This window comes from Prinia subflava, chromosome 7, assembly GCF_021018805.1.
Source record: "Prinia subflava isolate CZ2003 ecotype Zambia chromosome 7, Cam_Psub_1.2, whole genome shotgun sequence".
In the NCBI taxonomy this organism is placed as follows: Eukaryota; Metazoa; Chordata; class Aves; order Passeriformes; family Cisticolidae; genus Prinia; species Prinia subflava.
The window spans coordinates 2,585,749-2,608,372 of record NC_086253.1 but is presented as its reverse complement, the minus strand read 5'-3'; the positions used below and the strand labels follow the sequence as shown (position 1 = coordinate 2,608,372).

The window sequence follows — 22,624 nt, the reverse complement described above, 5'->3', positions numbered from 1 at the left end:
AGTCCCTCTCCGGCTTTCCTGTAGCATCCCACCGAAACTTTTCTGTTCGTAATTAATTCCCTACTCCGTAATTTTGGGACGCGGGCTCGGGGGGCGCAGTGGCGCCTCCGCGCCACCAGGGGGCGGCACCGCCCCGCGCCGGGGGCCGGCCTGGCCACGCCCCGGCCACGCCCCGGCCACGCCCCTGGACACGCCCCCGGCCCGGAGCCGCACGATGGCGGCGGCAGCGGGCGGGCGGCGGCGGCGGCGCCGCTGAGCGCCGGGAGAGCCCCGAGGGGCGGCGGGGGCTTCCCGCACCCCTTCCCCTTCCCTCGCATTCCCCTCCCCTCTTCCCCCGACGCCCCCTCCCGCGCCCTCCCCAGCTGCGCCGTCCATGGTTACGAGCGGTCGCCGCGGCCTCGCAGCGGAGCCGTTTGGGCGGGAGCCGGCGAGGGAGCAGCGGCCGCAGGTGAGCGGGGAGGGGTCGCAGGTGACCCCCGGGGACAGGCACGGGCTGGCGGTGGCGGCGGGCGGGTGATGGAAGGGGCGCGGGGCGCGACCCACGCGTGTCCGTGGAGTTGGGTCACCCCCAGCCTGCCCACGCTGAACTCGGGGTTTAGTGTTTGCGTGTTTGTAGGTGTATTTGTGAGTGATAATGATGATTTCCAGAAGTGATCGCGGGTTGCGGCTCTTGGATTTGCTCCCTTGGAGCGAGTCCAGAGGAGGCCACCAAGTTGATGGGAGGGATGCAGCACCTCTCCTGCGAGGAAAGGCTGGGAGAATTGGGATTGTCCAGCCTGGAGAAGAGAAGGATCCGGGGAGACCTAATGGGAGCCTCTGAGTACTTGAAGAGAGCCCGCAAGAAAAATGGGGAGAGACTTTTTACAAGGGCCTGGGGTGACGGGATAAGGGAGAATGGCCTCACACTCAAAGAGAGTATGGTTAGATTAGATATTGTGAAGAAATTCTTTCCTGTGTGGATAGTGAGGCCCTGGCACAGGTTGCCCAGAGAAGCTGTGGCTGCCCCTGGATCCCAGGTTGGATGGGGCTCTGAGCACCCTGGGCTAGTGGAAGGTGTCCTTGCCCATGGCAGGGGATGGAACAGGATAGGCTTTAAAGTCCCTTCCAGCCCAAACCATTCCATGATTCTGTGAATTTCCATCCGTGGGTCTGCAGCGGCCCACAGGGTCCAAGCTGGGGACACCCCTCCAAGACCCCGAAAACAGGTGCAGGGCAAGGCCACCATGGCCACAATCTCCTGCCACCACCCACCCACCACTCCCTGCTGCAGGACGGCCGGGCTGCTGGACACCTCCACTCAGGACCCTGGGGCTTCTGGTCAGTGGGAAACCCTCCTGACCCACGGCCTGACCACACATCCCTTGGCAGATCCAGGCCGTGCCGGTGGCCAAAGGCTTCTTTTGGGACCGATATTCCAGCTTGGGGGCTTGTGGCCTGGCTGCTCCCTGTGCCATCCCTCTGGGAGATGCTCCAGGCTGGAGCTTTGGAAGGAACACCCTCCTTGCTGTGAGGTCCGAGGGCTGTGTCCCTTCCTTCAGGGCTCTGTCCCCTCCTCAGTGGCTCTTCCCGCTTCTCGAAGGGTGTGTCCCCTCCTCGAGCATCCCAAACGGGAATCCCAAATGGGAATGTCCGTGCCGCCCCTCTCCAAGCTCTCCCACGCTCGGGTAGCTGCATCCTCCCTCCTCGGCCAGCGCTTGCTTGTTTCTGATCTTGGATGTCATCGAGGGTGGAAAATGTGACAGGAAGGAAGGGAGGCTTTTTTTCCCTCCTGCTAAATATGGACTGACATTAAAAATCCAAATACTGTCGCGAAAGGAATCCCAACCTCTGTTTGTCGAGGGAGAGAAAGCGATGTGTTCTGGCTTTTCAATTCCAGCTGGGAAGTTTCGCAAGGAGTGGCGGAGTCCTTGCCGGGAGCCTCAGGAATTTACTGAGCTCGTTCACAGGACGCTCTCTGCAGCGTCTTACGCTAAAAAAAAAAATTAGTCATCCCTTCTCTGCCTGGCAGTGGCTTGGGGGGAGCTTGCTGCGAGCATGCAGGATGCTTGGAAATATGTAAGGATTTTTTTTCCTCCTGTACAAGGAGTTTTAGAAACGACAGGAAATAAAACTGCGGCCCCAAGAGGAGTTTTTCATCTTTATTTTAATTCCTGTTGCTGCAGCGGCCAGTGGCAGGGAGGGGAAGGATGTGCTGGGGGGGGCTGCAGGCAGGTTTGCAGGGAGGATTTGTCTGTCTCTGTCAAGCATCAGATGCAAACTCACACTGTTGTTCCCAGAGAGACTGGGAAACAGGCTTGATGTTGAGCTCTGGGAGGAGGAGTGGGATCACAGGGATGATCATGGCACTGCCAACTCCCCGATGGCTTCTGCTGTGGCCAGGATGAAGAGCAAGGATGCTTTTTGGGGAGCAGGGACCACAGCTCCCCTAGGACCTGGGGATGCTGGGGAGACAGACTTGGTGCAGGGCAGAAAGAGGCACCACCACCTTCCCATTCCACGTGTTTCTTTCCATCCCTGTTGGAGAGTTTTGTGGGGGACTGCCTGCAGGAAGCTCCAGGGGTTTTGCCTGTTCTTTATTAAAGCAGTTGGTTAAAGCTGCTGTTGGTTACAGTTGTCAGTAACTGGTGACAGTGGTGGAGTCACCGTCCCTGGAGGTGTCCAAGGAACAACTGAGTGTGGCACTCACTGCTCTGCTCTGGTGACAGGGTGGGGATTGGTCACAGGTTGGAGTTGTCAGGTGATGATCTTGGAGATCTTTTCCAACTTAAATGACTCTGGGATTCTGTGCAAGCAGTGGGGATCCTGGGAGGTGCTGGAATAGATATTTCCCGTTTCCAGGGCACTGATGCTGTGTTGTGCCCAGACTTAGGAGACACAGCCCTGCCTTCCTGAAACATCCCTCACAGATAACTGCATCCGTGTGCTGCTCTGTGATACTGGTCCACATCCAGCATCAACATCCTCGTGCACGAGCAGTTTGAATTCCCTCTCTCCCTGTCTCCTCCTGCTGCCAGCCCACATCTGTTCTGCTCCAACCCTCTGTATTTCCAGCAGGGTGGTGGATCCCAATCCAGCGGGGAGGGCACGGGTTGTGTGTGACCTCTGCTGTGCTTGGCTGAGCCAGTGGCACTGTCGTGGTCTGTGTGATGCCTCACAACACTGGGCAGCAGTGGAATGGGATATTTTGTGTGGAACAGGGCACCTGTGGTGCTTCCATAGGGTCAGGAGTGGCACCAGCTGCTGCCTGGTCCTCCCCTCCTGGTGTGACACGGGCAGGAGGTCGGTCATCCCTGCCAGCTGCTCTCTGGGCTCATTCACAAATCGCATTTTCCTCTGGAAATAAAACAAATCCCCAGGCTTTCCTCTCACGGTGGAAGTCATTTGAAGGCAACCAGGTCCGTAAGCATCCCCAAAGCCTGCGGACAGGAAGAGACACTTGAGTGGAGAGGTAGGAAATGTCCGCATTTAGAGCAGTGGCTGATTCATCTCCTGCTCTTAACCCTTTCCCCCCTGACTTTAGTGGGATGCAGCTGGTTTTCTTCAGGGCTGGGAGCCCAGGGAGGCTCTGGCTGGCTCACAGAATACTGCTGGGGTTTGTACCTCGTGTTTACGTGGTTTGGGGTGGGAAAGGAACGGGGTGTGCGGTTATCCGAATTGGATAACCGGAACGTCAGCACTCACGTTAGGGAGGATTAATATTTAATATGTAGGGTATGAACCACTGTGCTTAATCACTGTCTGAAGGGCTTAGGAAGAGATTTAGCGATAAGCAAGTGATTCCTGAGTTGTCCAGAATGATTTCTTGCATCTTCCTCTGGAGCAGCTGGTCCTGGGTATCACTAGAGGCTGGTGCAGTCCTGTTCTTCCTGACGCCTCCAGTTTCTGTAAGTGGGTAGAGTGGTTTTCATCACGAGTGTTTGCTTCTCATTAAACTCACAAATACTCTGGAAACCCTTTTTTCTCTGATGCAGCTCACGTGGCTGGACTGTCAGCTGTGGTACCTGTCAGCACTTGAAACTTCTGTGTGTGGCCAAAGCTCGTGGGAAACGTATCATGGGATCCATGGACATTGTCACTGTCACACACATCTGCTCAGGCACTACTGCAGAGGCAGCTCATTCATTCTTCTTTGCCTGACCTCTTTAGGAGTCCTTTCATGTCATCTGCAGGCTCCCACCATGGTCCTGGAACTCCCAGGTTGAGAGTGCTTTCCACAGCTGCTCCATGTTGCCTTACATGGATTTTTTTCTGCAGCCTGAGGTGTTTTGTAGTACACCCCCCCCGGGAAGGGGATTGCTGTGTTTGTGCAGGAAGGAGGTGATGGTGGGGAGTGCTGTGTCCAAGGCTGGGCTCCTCAGCACAACAAGGACTTGGAGCAACTCTAGAAGAAGCAATAAAGATGCTCCTAGGGCTGGAGCCAGGCTGAGAGAGCTGGGGGTGTTCACCTGGAGAAGAAAAGGCTCAGAGCCCCTTCCAGGGCCTGAAGGGGATCCAGGAGAGCTGGAGAGGGACTTGGGACAAGGGATGGAGGGACAGGACAAGGGAAATGGCTTCCCCCTGCCAGAGGGTAGGTTAGACTGGATATTGGAAAGAATATTTTGTCTGTGAGGGTGGTGAGGCCCTGGCACAGGGTGCCCAGAGAAGCTGTGGCTGCCCCTGGATCCCTGGAAGTGTCCAAGGCCAGGCTGGACAGGGCTTGGAGCACCCTGGGCTGGTGGAAGGTGTCCCTGCCCATGGCTGAGGGTTGGAACTGGATGCTCTTCTAGGTCCCTTCCAACCCAAACCCTCCTGTAGGCTGCGGGAGGGTGTGTGCCTGCACCTCCCTCCCTCCCTGCCCAAATCAGAGCTCTCCTGGCTGAGAGCATCAGCCACAGCTGTCACACCCTCCCTGCTGTGGTTGCTCGTGTGATGCCTCTGTGTTTATGGCTGCTGCAGTTTTGATGGTGGCAGTTAAAGAACCTGAGTGTGACTTGGGTTTTGGCATATTGGTCATGCAGAAAATCCTGGTGTTTACTGTAACAGGCATGGAGGCTGGAAATCTTTTTAAAATTGGGACTGCTTTTTTCCCCAAAAGAACTGTGGAAGAATTAGAGAATCAAGGAATGGTTTGGGTTGGAAGGGACCTTAAAGCTCATCTCCTTCCAACCTCCTGCTGTGGGCAGGGACACCTCTCACTAGCCCAGGTTGCTCCGAGCCCCATCCAACCTGGCCTTGAGAATCCTCCTTTTATTCTCTGTGCAAACAGATCACTTGCTTAGGCAGCAGTAACTCTTTATTCCAGGATAATTTGTTGTCCTAATTCCTTCCTGTTGAAGCAGCTCCATTTTGCATGGAATAATTAGCACTAATTTGGGCCTGGGATGGAAAACAAGAGTCCTCTGACTTCAGAGGAGCAGACAAGAGCATAACCCCTGCTTTTCCCGCGTGAGTCAGGTCATGCCGTGCCATCCCTCCTCTGAAGCAAAATTAAAACCTGTCCGTGAGACCAAACATTCCAGGTTGGTAGGAGGGAGCAGGAGGTGGAGGTGTCACCAATTTTAAGCCTTCTGCTGTTGCAGGGAGCTGAGGATGAGTGTGGTGAGGGGGGGGACGGAGCAGCACCTCCTTCCTTCTTGGCTGACACCGAGGAACAAATAAACAGAAATGTTCTCACCACGCTGATGTGAAAAGCTGCTTCTGAGCCAGCCTGGCCTGTTGGTGGATTCCTGGCGCCCCAGCCAAGTACTTGAGACCTTTTTATTGCCATAACGAGGACTTCCTCATCCTGCCCCGCAGTCTGACTCGATCCACTGCTATTTTCTGGTCCTTCCAGGAAGGCATCCCTGCTCTGCCTTCCTTTGTGTAGGGAAGGGAAACCAGCCAAATCCCTTCCCTGCTCCAAATCCTCGCATATCTGAAGAAGGGGAGGTGCAGGGCATCCTTCCTTTACCCACGAAGCATGAGATGAGTTCCAGTGTGAAGCTGTTGCAGGCAGGATCTCCCCTGCCTGTCTCCCAGCTGCCTTGCTTGATTCTGGCAGGTTCAGTGTTTGCTGGTGGGGTTGTGAGCACTGAGGCCATGAACATCTCCTCAGGATGAGTCCTGGAGGCAGTGGAAATGGGAGATGTCCAGCCTGGAAATCCCAGCTGGGAGAAAATGGGCTTTCACTGGCTTGCTACCTAACCACCAGACACCTTGGCTGATTGATGCTGCTTAGACAGAGAGTTTTAAGTCCTGGATTTATAACTTGGCACTTGCTGGCACTCCAAACTCCATCAGTAAAGGTGTGTTGCAGGCTCATTGTGGAGGTGCTGCAGCAGCATACCTCTCTGAAAAACAGGGTTTGGCCTGTTGGAACTTGTAGGTTTTGTGTGTCCAAGTTAAGTAATAGGTGACAGGAAGGCTGGATGCAGGTATGAGCAGTGAATCAATCAGCACTGGATTGCTGTGGGGTTGAACCAGCCCCCCCCAGGATGACTGTCCTCCCATTTCATGCCTGATGTTTCGAAATAATTTCTGATTGTTCTGATGATCTAAACCCCAGGGGTTTAGCTGGGCTCCACCCCATCAGCAGTGACCTTGCTCCAGGGTTGAGGACAGCAGCAGTTCCTGGTGTGAGTGCTGAGGGCAGGATGTGTCCCTGGGTCTGTGCTCATGTGCTCTTCCCCAGGGAGTTGGGGATCATCTGCCCAAAGGAACTTGTAGAGCATCTCCCCAAAACTGACCTACACTTGTCCTCTGGGAACACTGATAATGGAATCACAGAATCACAGGATGGTTTGGTTGGAAGGGACCTTGAAGATCATCTCATTCCACCCCCCTGCTATGGGCAGGGACACCTTCCACTGTCCCAGGGTGCTCCAAGCCCTGTCCAGCCTGGCCTTGGACACTTGCAGGGATCCAGGGGCAGCCACAGCTGCTCTGGGCACCCTGTGCCAGGGCCTCACCACCCTCACAGGAAATAATTTCTTCCCAATGTCTAATCCAAACCTACCCTCTTTCAATGTGAAGCCATTCCTCCTTCTCCTGCTGCTCCAGCCTCTCTCCATCTTTCCTACAGGCTCCCTTCAGGTCCTGGAATGCCCCACTTACGTCATCCCAAAGCCTTTTCTCCTCCAGGCTGAGCAATCCCAATTCTGTCTTTCCTCATAGCAGAGCTGCTCCATCTGTCTGATCATCCTGGTGGCCTCCTCTGGACTCATTCCAAGAGGCCACAGAGGTGAATTTGCCAGTGAAGCAGCAGATCCTCCTGGAATCCCTGGAACTGTGTGGGCTCCATCTCTGCTTTCCACCTGTATTTTTAGACATAGTGTGTCACTTCCTCCTCTAGGGATTTCAAACGCTTCAGTCACAACCTCAGGGCTGGTAGTAGTGATTTGTGTTAGTAAATGCCATCGTGGTCCGTGTCAGAGAGGGTTCTGCAGCCAGGAAATCTGTTCCTGGCCCCGGTGTGATTGCAACCAGCTCAAAGTGCTGCTTGCTTCCAGTCAGGCGTCTCTTACTCCATCCCCAAAAAACTCTGCTACACCCAGTGCAGACCCAGCCCTGCACCAGGGGCAGCAGCAGCAGGACTGGAGGAAGAAATGACCAACCAAGGCAGGGAAACAGGTGGCAAAAAAAGCCAGGAAGGAACTCAGGTCTGGCAGCTCAGCCAAACCAGGAGCAAGAGGGACAGATCTCCCTGTCCCGATGCTGTTAGAGCTTTCTAGAAGGCTGGAAGCCTCAAATAAGTAAATCTCACTGAGTAAGAGGAGAAATATGAAGAACAGGATTTGCTTTTTTGTGTGTGTGTGGGTTTGGGTTTTTTTTAACAAAGCATTTTCGTGGTTTATAAAGATTCCAGCAGTGCTCTGGGAAAGCGCAGCCTCCCGTTCCAGGCACCGTGTTCAGCACAGGAACATCCTGGCTCTCGACCTGCAGGTCTTGAGGTACCATAAATTTTTCTGGTGATAGTGTGTGGCAGGCCAGCATGCAAAACTTTTCCTGCTGCTTTACAATTTGAATCATGTTTTTTATCACGCCAGCAGATAATCATCTCGCTCGTGTTCCAGAAGCGAAGCTCTTGTGGATGTGTTTGAGAAGCCTGAAAATAAATATATTCACATGTGTTTGCCAGTGTTGTTGAACACATGGCGTGTCTCAGAGCCTCTGGATTTCACTCTCTTGCAAACTGGCCACTCTTGAAAGCTCAGAAGTAAAACTTTATTCCACATGCTGTAGTTTCATACCCCTTCCATAGCAGACACTAATGCCATGCCCTAAATGATGAATTAGAGATGAACAGAGATGAGTTAGAAATTAATAATAAATTGGAAAGCATGGATAATCCTCAAGATTTTCTCTTGAGGAGACTTTAAACCTATTTGGCTACAGGCAAATAGATGTTTTTAATCCCAGTTGCCGTGTAGAATTTGCATCCTCGTTCTGGTGGCAGGGTGGGATCTTTGGGTGACCTGGTGGCAGCAGCTTGTCTTTAGATACTGAGACTGGGATTACAGAGGTTCAATTATTTTCTAATCTTATCTAGGAGTGTGGTTGGCCACCCTTTTCCCTTGTATCCAATCTAAATCTCCACTGGTGTAACTTAGGGCTGTTTCCTTCTGTCCTGTCTCTTGTTCCCTGGGAGGAGAGTCTGACCCCCACCTGGCTCCAACCTTCTGTCAGGGAATTGTATTCAGCCAACTCATTTATCATCTTTCTATACCTGTCTTGGCCCTCAGTGGTTGTGTGGGAGTTATTTTTTGACTCCAGCAGGTACCTGGAGGTGAAATCTGTGGCCCAGCCGTTTGTGTTGCAGCAGTGCTTAAATTGGGGCTGTGCTTCAGCTCTGGCTGTGCAGGTCTGGCCTCCCAGAATCCAACATCCAAAAACAGGAATAATAAAACAGGAAAAGGCTAGCTGAGAGAGAAAAGCAGCTTTGGAAGGGCTGAGGTGAATCTCTGCTCTCCTGAGAGGTGAATAAAAGTTACAATCATATTTTCTCATCTCTCTCATCCCCTCCTCAGCCGAGGTTCCAGAAAGGATGACAAACCTGGTGGCTGTCTGAGCATTTTCCCCCTTGGATCCATCAGCATTTAGGATGGTTTGGAGGATCTCCAAGTGTCTTCATCTCTCTTGGTGGCTGTCGTGAGGGTCCTTGTGGGAGTTCATGTCCCTCAGCCAGGGCTGCAGGGGAACTCTTGGTGATAAATGTGCAAAACCAGTGCTGCAGGTGCTTGTTCCACAAAGGTGGCACATCTCCTGACCCACCCAGGAGAGGCTGTGGAGTCACCTGAGTACCTGATACTGCTTCTTGTGCCCAGCTTTTATCCATGGCATAAAGAAGAATTTACTCCTCACTTTCCTTAAAATGTTCTAGAGCAACTTCTGTGCCCGTGCAGAGTTATTTGCCTTTTTTCCCAGGATATTCTGTGGGGGTTGTTGGAGTTTATGTAACTTCCCATATGTTGCCCTCTTCTTGTAGAAACTTGAAGATAAATTGTGAAACACAGGGAGCTGCTTGAAAAGGATACATCCTCAGCTGGAGTTTGGCCTGTTTGTGGCCAGAAAGGGGGAACCTGGGAGCCCTCTGTCCCCGTTTCCTCTGTGGCACAGCTGAGCAGTGCGGGATGGAGCATCTGATGCTGCCCCATTGCCCAACGCTGGGATGCTGCTGCAGGAGGAGCCTGTGGTGAGCTGGCAGCAGGCTCCAGAGCAGGCACGTGCTGTCAGGGTGGTGGATTCTCCATGCAGGGGCTGCAGCCCCGGCATTGTTCCCTGCGAGCTCTTTTCTCCTTTGCAAAGCTGCTGCGTTCCCTGCAGGGCCCCTCTGCCCAGCACAGAGGGTGTTTCAGGTGGAGCTTTAAGTTCAGTGTTTGGTGAACCACTTTGCTGGGCCTGATCCTGCCAGGTGCTGCTTGGTCTGCATTCCCATGTGTGTCACAGAACCATGGAATTGGTTGGGTTGGAAAATTCTCTAAGATCATTCAGCCATTCCCCCAGCACTGCCAAGGCCACCACTGACCCCTGTCCCCAAGTGCCACATCCCCACGGCTTTTAAATCCCTCCAGGGATAGGGGCTCCAACACTACCCTGGGCAGCCTGTTCCGATGCCTGACCACCCTTCCCATGAAGAACTTTTCCCAAATATCCAATATAAACCTCCCCTGGCCCAGCCTGAGGCCGTTCCCTCTCCTCCTGTCCCTGTTCCCTGGGAGCACAGCCCGACCCCCCCAGCTGTCCCCTCCTGTCAGGAGCTGTGCAGAGCCACAAGGTCCCCCCTGATTCCCCTTTTCTCCAGGCTGAGCCCCTTTCCAGCCCCCTCAGCCTCTCCTGGGGCTCCAGACCCTTCCCCAGCTCCACTGCCCATGTCAAGGGGGTCTGAGAGTGCTCAGTGGCTTGCAGATCCACATTTGTTGGCTCCTGTGGGACACAAGCTCAGCAGCTGGTGGGAGATTCATGGCTCTTGTTCTCTGCAAACTTGAACAAAGCCCTTCGGTCATCACCCTGGTCACTTCTGCTTACCATTTTTGAAAATGGTTAAATCCCAAGTGGAAGAGGAATTGTAGGCAGGATGGTGGCAGAGCTTGGAGCTGCCTTCCACTGAGGAATTGCACTGTGTGTGATTAGGGTCTCCAAAAACCTCCCTTTCCATTCCCTCTCCAACCCTCCCTGGAGCAAAGCCAGGAAGCCCAGGCACTGAACAAACCCCTCTTTTGAACTTCAAGGCTGAGAAACTGAATTTGTCCTCTGACAATTGCACTTGTTTGACTGATGGACACAGAACGAGGAACTCTGTGCACAAGTGGATGGGAGAGGTGGAAAGTCCTGAGGGGAAAAATTGCTGCAGGGATGAGCCACGCCAGGTCTGATGGGAACTGCCTGGAAACTTCAGCCAGGGCTCCTGGGCAGCCAGGCAGGCTCAGCAGTGCTGGGAAAACTGAGCTCCTTCCCATCCAAACCCAGGGTCTGACCTATTCTGTGGGGTTTTTCGAAGTTACTGCAAGATCATGAGTGTCTTTAGGAAGCCAGGAACTTTGCAGTTGCTCAATACTCGCTCAGCTGCTTTGGCGTGGGTTATTTGGAATGGTTTTATTTTTGTGGGATGGATTCAGAGTTCCCAGCATGGGATCTTTGGAGATGAGTGTGTTTGGCTGCTGTGGAAAGAGGTCCTTGCGAGGTGGGGCCTGGCTTGGTGACTGTGGCTTCGCTGGAGGTGACATGACAGCAGCCTCTGGGCAGCACAGCAGACTGGAACAGCAGCCTTGGAGTTTAATCAGTTTAAACTGTCTCTGCTGCACAAAATAAGTTCCTGCCTTTTGCTGCCCAGAATGCCAGAGTTTCCTAGAATCATTAAATCCTGGAATGGTTTGGGCTGGAAAGGACCCTAAAGACCAACTGGTTCCATGGGCAGGGACACCTTTTACTAGCCCAGGTTGCCCCAAGCCCTGTCCAGCCTGGCATTGGACACTTCCAGGGATCCAGGGCAAGCCACAGCTTCTCTTGCGTTTGAAGGATGCAAATCTCACCAGCTACAATTTGGCTCAGTTTGGGAGAGAATCTTTAAAATTACATTTTGAAGCTTTTAAGGGTTCATCCTCTTCGGGAACTCATGATGCTGTGTGTGTGCAAGGGGATTTAATTTTGGGCTGTTCAATGCCCCACAGGCCAAGAAAAGTGCCATGGATTTAAGGGAATTTGAGTTCCTGAAGCCCTGAAATTCCACCCAGCTGTGCCAGAGAAGGTATTGCTGTCCAGCTGAGACCACTGCTTTATATTTGATATTGAATTCTCCCTCCCCTGCTGCTTCATTAAGGCAGAGGAGTTGCAGAAATGTCAGTAATTAACTAATGAAGAACACGGGTGGTAGCACAGTAACAGCTTCCATAGGTGCACAGCTGTTCCTCCAGGGCTTTCAGTCCAGCATGGAAAGGTCACCTCTGCCACGCTCATCACGGCTGTGACTGTCCCATCCTGCATCCAGCACCTTCTGTGCCACCTCAGCTGGTTCCTGGATGGTCATGGCAGGGCATTCCATGTCCCCCCTCCAAAATGGGGCTTCAGGCAGGCTCCCAGCCCATCAGATCCTGAGCCCAGGGGTAGGAACAGAATTGCCACTTCCACTTTTATTTTCCTGTTACAGGAATTGTTGCTGATGTCTTCAAGCATTCCTTGAGCTTTGTCTTCACTGGCAGGACTGGGCTGTTGGCACAGGGCATTTCCAGGAGGATTGTTTTGCTGGGGAGATGACAAACAGCAGCTCAGCTCCTTTGGGATGCTGTGACCCAAGGGAGCACCTGGAATGCAGAGCTCAGGCCCCCGTGTCTCTTCTTGTCCTTATTGAAATCCTTTTTAAGGTCCTGCAGGCTCTGCTCTGGGGAGATTCAGCCACTGGATTCATGAATTTTGGTGGATTTTTTGGGGAAGCAATCCTGTGTCAAGCCTTGGGAGGCTGTGTGGCCTCTGACAGGTGCTGAGGCACAACCCCACCTTTGCACTTGGGCTACCAAGTTCCATCCGTGGGCCAGCTCTCAGATAACAGTGACTTTTGCCAAAGACAGGTTGGTATTTTGTGTCCTTCCTGTAGGAAGCTCTTGCAGTGACCCTCCTGTGCCTCTTCAGGCAATTGTGAAGCATCTCTGGCTACCCCAGTTTCACTGTGGTCACTTGATGTGCATTTCCAAATGACCCTGTCAAACTCTGGTGTTAGGTGTTACGTTAGAATCAATTTTTCTCATTGCTGATGGTGTTACTTCATATATTTTTAGAAGCTGGGCCCTGTTTTACTTTGAAACAGTCAAAACATTGACTAAAACACTCCAAAGCTTTCAAAGCATTTGAGCTACGTTACCCCTTCACACAATCTCAGTTATTTCCATCCTAGACTCCAAATACCTGCTCTGAGCTTTGCCCAGGTTGCAGAGCTCCTTGGATCTACCTCCAGAGAGAAACGAGAGGCCTGGGGAACATTGGGAATGATGGTTTGGGGGAGAGGAGCTCAAAATGAATGTGGTGGTTAAATCTGTTCTTGCTCAAGAGCCACTTGAATTTATTTTTGGGTGCAGTTCTGGGTCCATCCTATTCTGGAGCTAAATTCATGTCTTGCTTTTTGGATTGTCTCCTCCTTCCCCCTTAGCCTCCAGCTGCCAAACCCTCCCTTCTCCCCCCATGCCCTGGCACACAGAATTGCAGAGCTCCAGCACTGCAGATGTGTCAGATGGAGACACTGAGCTCGTGCAGGTCTTAGTTTTGGAAGCAACTAAAAAACGATGACTTGAGAAAAACCGTCTTGAATTTTGTCAGAGCCCAGCGATGTTGAACAGGCACCTTGGAAGCTTCGTGCCACAGAGCTCCCAAGTGTTGCTGCTGTTCATGGAATGGTTTGGGTTGGAAAGACCTTAAGGACCATCTGTTCCAACCAGCAGGGACACCTTGCACTAGACCAGGTTGCTCCAAGCCCCATCCAACCCGGCCTTAAAGCCATAAACATCCTCTGCTTTTGAAAACCTGTCCCTTAAATGGTCTTTGTAGACAAAATCACACATCAAACCCTTGCCCACTTAATTCTCACATCTGTTATTTTTCTTTCCTCTGGGTAGGGTTGTTTCTCAGCAGCTTGGAGTGCAAAGATGCCTATTTGTTAAGTGTTTCCTGGCTGCAGAGTTGAAACTCTTTAATATTCCTGTCTCCTGCAAGTTTTTTTCCAGGAACTTTCCTTCACTTGCCACCCTCCTCCCATTTATCAAAGCCTGCCTTGCTCACAGATTTGGTGCCTGATGAGGGTCTGGGGTTATTCCCATTGTGTCACACCAGGCTGCCTGCTGTCCCCAGGGAAAAGGGGATAGATGTGAAATAAAAGGAGGAGTTGGTGCTTCCACACTTGTTGAGAAATGCTGGCTTTTGAAATCCCAAAGCTGAAGTCTCTTGCTTGGAGAACAGGTCTGATGTGCCTGAGGATGCTGGCCACTCCCCACTCCAATTCCCTATTGCTTGCTCCAAAAGGGATTTATTCCCTCAGAAGTGGGGGCTCATTCAGCCCACTTCAGGTAATGTGCAGCTGAGGAAGCAACACCTAATTTTTTTCCCTAGAATAAAATATCCTGCAGGGGCTTCCATGTTAAATAATAATCTACAAAGCCTTGTGATCTTTGATTTCAAGTGCTGTGAGCTGAACTCAGTGGTTTGGTCTTAGAATCATGGAATGGTTTGGGTTGGAAGGGACCTTTAAAGACCAGCTCATTCCAACCCCCTGCCATGAGCAGGGATACTTTCCACTAGACCAGGTTCCTCCAAGCCCCATCCAACCTGGCCTGGGACAATTCCAGGGATGGGACAGCCTGGACAACCTGTGCCAGTGCCTCACCCCCCTCCCAGGGAAGAATTTCTCCCTAATATCCAATCCAAACCTGTTCTCTTTCAGTCCTGTCCTCCACCTTCCCTTTCACTGTAGTGTCAGCTGTGCCTCTTTCACCATTAACATCTGCACTTAATATTCCCAATTCTTGCTTAATAACTGGGGGGCTCAAGCCCTGTCTTGTCCAAATTGGATGTTCTCTGGGGCCAGCAGCAGCATTGGCCCCTTCTGGCTGAGCAGGGAGTGCTGCTGCCCCGGTGCTGAAAGGAAATAAAGGTGCAAAGAGCTTTGTTCATGGCAGGGGTGAGCTGATGGAAGATGGAGCTGGTGTTGTTTTGGAAAGTTTGTTTTTCTGTTCTCTCCTTTCTGCATGTGTTGGACCACGTCTGGTGGTGAGTGAGGTGGCCCAGCTTGCTTTCCTTGGCATGAACGCGGCGCTCCGGCGCAGCACCCTGTCCTGGCCAGAGTTTTGGCAGGCTGGCAAACGAGCTGTGGCTGTCACAGAGCCTGGCACGGGTGGCTCTGGCAGTCCTTGGGGTGGGAGGTGATGAAAAAAGAGCTCTCACCTTGTGGCAGTGACCTGTGTGATCATCCCCCATGGAATTCCCAGCTCCGTTTGGTGCCCTGCGTGCCTGACTCCTGCCTCTGGTTAGGCTGAGATGAAAATGTGGGAACCAGATGTGACCTGCCAACACTGTCTTGTTTAACACCCTATCTCCAGATGTTTCTAGCTTGTAGTGCTAATTTCCACTTGCAGTTATCCAAGATGCTTGGTTCATTGAGAAAAAAGAGAACAACTGACCTTAACTTTATCTCTTGCTTTGCTCAATCTCACATCTCTTGCATCCAGGCAGGACAAGCCTGTCCATCTCCAAACTGTCCCTTCCATCTCAAAATCATCTTACAGTGACATTTTTTCTTCATTATCTGTGTAAGAGGATTGAAAAGCAAGAAGAATCGGATTTTTGCCCAGGAAATTTTGTACTTTGCAAGGGCAAAGTTCATCAAGTCCTTTTTTGAAGGCTGTAAGAACAGCTTTCTCCAAGGGATGCTCTTCCCTTGGGACTGCACATGCTTTTCTTAAATTTCACCAGCACGTGACCACAGGGCACGGAAGGACACGCAGGAATGTTCCTAACTCCCTTTGAAAGGCAAGCTGTTCCTTCAGCCTCTTGCAGAATCACTCTGACAGGAGATGCTGCAATCAGGCTGCAGAGGTAATTGCATTTGTAATGTGAAAGACAGAACAGGGTCTACAGTCCTCATCCTCTGCGGGGACTCAAGGTAGTCCAAAAAAAAAAAAACCCAAACCAACAGACCCAACATTTGTGATTGGTCTGGGCAAAACATTAGGAAACAACATACTCAAGGGGACAGGATGATCTCATACAGCTGACTTTAAAGCAACATGCTCCCGTGGAAACTTGTTTCTGTGCCTAGTCCAGAGCACTGGCTGCTGCCTGGATCTATCCTGCCCCCTCAGCCCAGCTCAGCTTAGTCAGCAAGTTCCAGTTCCACTTCTGCCTTCTATTTTGTGCCTGTACCTGAGTTAGCTCCATTCCTCAGTAACCTTTGTCAGAGGAAAGGCTTCCAGGATGCTGCCAGCGACTTGTTGTCCATTTCCTGAGGAGAACTGCTTGCTTTTAAGTAGTTTGCCTGAAATCTTGACTGTTCCAGTGCATCTGAGGCTTCCTGTGTTGCTTGGCTTTCTTGGGATGAAGTTCCAGCCACCCACATGGCGCTGTCTGCCTTTAATTCTGAGTCTGGAGAACAAATCTCTGCCGTAGGGTTTCGCCATCGCTGTGTTGTTGTTCCTCTGACCTTGTGATATGTGACCATCTTCGATGTGGCAACTGATTTACAAGCAGTAGCTCCCCACTGTTTATTGCTGTTGGATTTTAAGGGGGGTGGAGGAGACAGGAGCTGGGCTGGAGCAAGCTACAGGGGTTGGACGGAGCAGTGTTGAAGGAATTCCCATTTGGTGGCTTGGGCAAGGGATGCTTCTGGTCCTGGTCCTTCTTCAAGTGCAGATCAGACCTTTATGATGTTCACAGCTCTTGAGTACGAAGGCAGTGGAAGGATCTTGGCATCCCAGGTGGAGATGAGCTTGTTTGCATCCAGGTTCCTCAAGGTTTTCCTCTAATAAAACCTTGGCGTTCCCCATTTGACTGGCTGGAACGCCAGCCTGGTTTCGTTCTTCTGTGTCATCAGAGGTGTGGTGTGGCCTTTCCCAGTAGAACACTGTTCATTCAATCCCCTTTTTTTAAAAAGAATAGACCAGATTATCTTTTCAGGGCCTGACTCTTGTTGGTTTTTCGGGAGCAGGTGCCAGCAGCTGGTGTGGCCATGAATGAAGTGAAACAGGAGAAGCTTGTCCAGAACCGACTGTAACTTCCTCTCTGCCCCTGAAGGATTTACCCTCCCTGAAAGGTTTCCATTTTCATTAAATCCACCTGTAGCAAAGAAGCCTGAAAGCACCATCAACTCCCACATCCAGCAGACTGGCTGCTGTTGGTGTTGTTTGGTTTTTTAACCGGGGAGAATGAGTCAGCCTGTCCTCAGAAAGCACCAGGACTATCAGCCCCGCTTGACCACCAGTTTCCTGTTGCTCCCTTTTGTTTCTCTATTTTTCCTTTTGTTGAAGCTTTAAGGGCCTGGGTGCACATTTGTGAGAGTATCTGGATGTTTCCCACTGCTGGGATTCTACTGTGTGTGTCTTCTCTGCTTACGTTTTTCAAAAGAGAACCAGAAAGATGCAGAGATCAAAACCTCGTCCAAACCTCAACTTCTGGAATCATAACTCTAGCTGCTGGCCTTAGGGAGCTGTCAGGTCCTCAAATAAATCTTTATAAATCAGCATTTACACTGTAGAAATTCGCACAACTTGTTTGCAGAGTTGCTTAAAGCAGAACAGAATAAAACATATTAACTGTTTTGGGGTAAAGCTTTAATGGCAGGTTAGGTCACAGAGGACTGATGATTATGAAGTTATGGCAGAGTCATACCAAACTCTTGTGTTTGGTCTCTGGGATATGGCCTTGGTGTCCCAGACCATGCTTCGCATGCTGAGCACTCATATTTTTTATTTTTCATCCCTTTTTCCTAAAGAAAGGAAGGCAGGGCTGTGTGCAGGAATGCCAGAGCAGAGCATGTGTGCTGGGGTGCTGGAGGCACATCCTTGCCTTGTCAGCACGTGGGGATATCTGTGTGGAAAGCGGTGCTTTTGGGGATGGAACCATCCCCACTGAAACCAGAGCAGATGGGACGCGCAGCCTGAACCAGCCCGGCTCGTTTATGCTTTATTAATTAGACATCTTATCAGAGTCATCTGTGTTTTCTTCCCTTTTCTCCTTTCCAAACCAGTTCTGCTGCTTCGCTGCCCGCAGAGGCTCTGATGAGGAGCCCAGTTTGAATCCCTGAGAGTTGCATGGCAGCACTTGTTCACTGTGGTCTGTGTTAGCACCGTAAAAACTTCAGGGAGAGGACTCAGAGGAGTTTTGTGAGTTCTGAAGATCAGAATTTTGGGAGCTGATGGTTCTGTCCTGGTAGCACCCTGTGTACTGTCAGTGTTTGTAAGAATTTCCACCACATGTGTTAATCACAGAACCACAGAAGGGTTTGGGTTGGAAGGGACCTTAAAGATCAACTTGTTCCAAACCCTGCCATGAGCAGGGACACCTTCCACTGTCCCAGTTTGCTCCAAGCCCTGTCCAGCCTGGCCTTGGACACTTCCAGGGATCCAAGGAAGGATCCAAGGATTCCACCCACAGCTGCTCTGGGCAAACCATGCTGCTGCTTTCTGTAGGATGCTTAAAAACTGACATGAATTAGGAAGGTGGCTGGATAAACTCGTGGAAGGAAAGTATAAAAGTCCCTGGGTAGAAACAGTCCGTGCTAAAGACTGGGAAGTGTTCTGGAGAGAAAATGGTCCAGACTGGTGTGGGTCTGACCTTGCTTCCTAGACCTGCTGCTGATTGCTGTTGGAGGTATTGAATTAAGCAGATCTCAGATGGGGACTGTCCCACTGGGACAGTGTCAGACTGCCCCTGTGCACCCTCAGTTTTAAGATTTTACTGAAAGAGAGAAAAGCCTTTTCAAGTGCTGGGGTAGCAGCCAGGAGAAGGGATTTTTCCGGATTTCCCTTTGAACCTTTATCTCCCAGGAGGTTAACATCTGAATCCTCAGTGTCAGTGCCCTTTATTTGTGTGTGAGGGTGAAGTGGGTCGTAAAACCCTTTGAATGAACCCCTTATAGTCTCAAGTTGCTCCAGTGGAGGTTCAGGTTGGTCACTAGGAGGAAATTCTTCCTAGAAAAGGTGACAAAACACTGGACTGGGCTGCTTAGGGAGATGGTGGAGGTCCTGTCCCCAGAGGTGCTTAAGGAAAGACTGGACCTGGCACTCAGGGCTCTGGTGTGGTTCACAGGGTGGTGATGGGTCACAGATTGGACTCAGTTGTCTTTGAGGTCCTTTGGAAGCTGGGTGAGTCTGTGTGTGCCCATCTCTGAGGTGGGAGATGGTGAAACAGGAGCTGGACTCGGTGATCCCTGAGTGGGTCCCTTTGAGCTCAGGGTATTCTGTGATTCTCTGAAACCCCATAAAGCCAACCTGAGCATCCCTTCTGACACCTGGGCCTGTTTTATAGCCACCATTTGGCGAGGTGAAGGGAAGATCTATGGATTTGCTTTGTCTGATGCCCTTCCAGGGAAAATTCCCACTCACTGAAGGAACAGCAGGATCATCTCTGCGCACACGGCAGGGAAATGACTTTTAAGGATGGGCTGGCTTGGATAGTGCCCAAATCCCTTCTCTTACAGCAAGATGATGACCATGTCCAGGCTCTTTGCTGGCACACACACTCAGAATATGTTATCCTTGAAGTCCTTTTCCCAGGCGTGGCAAGCCTTTGTGCAGGCACAGCGTCTCCCCTGCTAATTAGGATGCTGGTGTCTTCTATCAGCCAGTTAATTGGGTCCCTGGGTGCTGGGATATTTCCTGCTGCTGCATCCTCTTCCCGGAGCTACGCCTCCACCTCGGGAACTTCCCTGCTGCTGAAGATGAAGATGAAGATGAAGATGAAGATGAAGATGAAGATGAAGATGAAGATGATGTGGTGCTGAGCTCTCTGCCGTGCCCGGAGCCAGCAGAGGTTAAATCCCAGATAAAGCTTTGGGATTGCTCACAGCTTGGGGCAGGGGAGGGATGCACACACTGAGGGATTTTAATTGTGTTGTGTTTATCGAGCTGGCTGTAAACACAGCAGGAGGTTGCTGCTCCTGCAGAGCCTGGGAGCCAAAGGTGTATCGATCCCAGGGAGCTGTGGGATCCAGGCTGGAGATCTCAGCCAGGTTGTTTCCAGCTGAGGATGAAATTTCTCCGTGTTCTGCACTTCCTCCTCAACTCCTGTCAAGCTGTAAGGATTTTATAACCCAACTTTGTCAGCTGATTTCCTCCCCAAAGCAAGAAGCCCTGTTGCTAGGAGTGGGGTGAGGGAGGGGAAAAACACCTCAGGAATATTCATCTTCAGCGGTCCAACGCTGCAGATAACATTGAGTCACTGCTGAAAGCCTCAAAGCAAAACAGATGTTCAGTTTCTAGTGACTAAGTAAGTATTAAAGGTACCAGATGAGCAAAGTTTTAACTTTGTATTTAATTTGTGGTTGGCAACTGAGACAAAGCATGAGCAAACAAGGTGCCATGCAGAAATGGTCTCGCTCCTGTCTTACACATGCCGGTGTGTTTTCATAAAACCTTTTTTGTTCCATTTTTTCCCCATTTTTAAAATGTGTCTTTCCGGCTTGACTCACTCTCTCTGTAGTTGTAACCTTTAGTTCTGGGTGGGAAGGCAATTATTTTGTGAGACATGAGACCAGTGGCTGGGTGAGTGGGCTCTTGTTGCTGCCTCTGTCATCTCGTTGTTTGACAAGTCACTTCTGCAGGAGCACTTTGTGTCTCTGAAGTCAGGGATAATTACATGTGTTCTCAAAAATAAGGAAACTGGACTTAATGGTGCATCTGCTCAACCTGACTTTTGAGTTCACGAATGAGTAGAAAACTTGGAATGTGGCTGTCATGCAGCTGCTAGCCTTCGAGCAAGAGACAATTTTTGGTGACTATATTCTTAAAAAAAAAATTACGACGAGGATTGTGATCCCAGGATTCTGGGCTCATTGGGCAGCCAACACTAGGAGCTTCTTGAGCTGCTGCTGCTGGAGGTGTTGTGTTCCCATTGCTTTGATCCCTGGTGAGGAACCTGCAGCACTGGCTGGCTGTGTGGAGCAGAGATGCTGAATCCCTCCTTGCCACTCAAAGCTGAGCAGGTGATAACATAAAAGGGAAGGAATTGTGTCCTGGTCCCTGTTCTCAGCATTGTGTGCAGCAGGAGAGCTTCTGGATTCCTCAGGTCCAATGAACACCTAATGTAAAACACATGAAAACTCTGAGAAGGAGGACCCTGATCAGAAGTTCCCTCCTTGGTAAGTCCATAAATCAGCTCACTCTGTACTTTCTGGAGGAGTGACTCTCATTTTGGGGTGTGGGAAGTGGATTTGTACTGCTAAGCCCACATGGGAGCTGAAGCCAAGGCTCCATCCCTCCAGTCCTGCAGGATTTGGGGATTTTTGGCAAGTTCTGGATGGTTTCTATTAAGAAAAAGGCTTTTTGGATCTCTTTTGAGGGTGCCTCCCTTTGGAGGCTTTCTCAGGAGCCCATGTGCTGAGCACTTAATCTTCCACCCCACTTAAAGGAAGAGGGGCAGACACCAAACCCTGTTGGCACCTTCTTTCACTTAATTCTCGCATTTAATTGTTCTTCCTTCTGCTTTTAAGAGAGTCCCTGCCAAAATCAAGGAGCTAAAAATTAAAGTAATTATTGTGGTGATGGAAGCAATCAAAGAGGCCACCAGGCTCCTGGTCTGAGTGCTGTGGAGGAAGGAGCAGCCTGGGATTGAGCTCATCTCCTGGGGCACGCTGAGCTCCAAGAGTTAATTTTGTTCCCGACTTCTCTGTCCATGAGTAATCCATTTGTGCTGGGAGGAAATGGCAAGTTCTTGCAGCGAGGACAGGCTTCACTGCTGGAGCAAATGATGCCTATTTATCATATGATGCGCTCTGTGCCTTTTTTTATTTGTCCTTCATCTGAACTAAGCTCTTTGGTGATGAGCTTCCCTGTCTGACAGCAGATTTTGTAGAGGCCTACAAGTGTTTTTCTTTTCCTGCATTTGCTGTTTCTCTGCAATTCCCTCACACAGCCCCAGACACTCAGTTTGTGCTGGGCTCACCCAGCTGGGAAGCAGCTGGACAGGAAAGGACCTGGGGATCCTGTTGGACATCAAATCCACCCTGAGGCAGCAATGTGCCCAAAAGGGACAGTGGTGGCCTGGGCTGTGTGTGACAGAACACTTCCAGCAGCTCCAGGGAGGGAATCCTGCCCCTCTGCCCAGCACTGCTGAGGCCACACCTGGAGCTGGCTCCAGTCCTGCCTCCCCAGGACAAGAGGGACATGGCCAGGCTGGGGACAGCCCAGGCAGGGCACTGGAGCATCTCTACCCTGAGGAAAAGCTGGGAGAGCTGGGGCTGCTCAGCCTGGAGAGGAGAAGGCTCCGGGGGTCTCATCACCACCTGCAAGGAGGGTGCAGGGAGGACAGAGCCAGGCTCCTGCCAGGGTTGGCAGGGACAGGGACAGGGCCCATGGGCACACAGTGACCACAGCAGGGTCCCTGGGAACACTGGGAACACGTTTTGGCTCTGGGGTGACTGAGCACAGACACAGGCTGCCCAGGGAAGTTGTGGAGTCTCCATCTTTGGGGATATTCAGCATTTTTCTGTCTACAATCATGGGCAGCTGGCTCTGTGTGACCCTGCTGGGAGCTGGACCAGACAATCACCAGATTTCTCCTCACCTCCACCACGCTGTGGTTCTGAGAAATGGAGATCAAGGTCCTCAGGAGATGCAGGGCTGGGCTGAGCCCTCTGCAGGGGTGGGACTTGTGCACAAACACGGCTACATTTGGCATCGACAGCACTGTGTGATCACATCTCCTTTGCTGTAAGAATGTAAAATGCCTTAATAATTCTTCTCCTGCTGTTTCGGATTAATTTCTATCTTTATGCTATGTGTTTTCTTTGCTTGCTTCCTCCTTTCACCTTCCCAGCTGTCTCCTCAGAGCAAGCTTCCGTGACTCTTATTGTTCTGCTTGTTTTCATTCTCCTTCTTGGGTAAATGTTTTGGGTTTTTTTTTTTTTAAGTGTGGTTTCCTAAAACTCTGAAAAATGCTCTTTCCCTGCTGCATTTTAAAGTATTAGTTGCAAAAGAAA

The 22,624-nt window shown here is 51.1% G+C and overlaps 1 protein-coding gene across 2 annotated transcripts in view; it reads left to right on the top strand.

Annotated features, from left to right (window-relative positions):
• Positions 1-279: 279 nt before the first annotated feature.
• PTPRA (protein tyrosine phosphatase receptor type A) overlaps positions 280-22,624 on the top strand; it is a 115,063-nt gene continuing 92,718 nt past the window's right edge. The window contains exon 1 of one of the 2 annotated variants that reach the window (XM_063401369.1): positions 280-448. The gene's annotated coding sequence lies outside the window, so the exon portion shown is untranslated. The remainder of the gene's footprint in view (positions 449-22,624) is intronic. The other variant, XM_063401368.1, reaches the window with a different exon arrangement.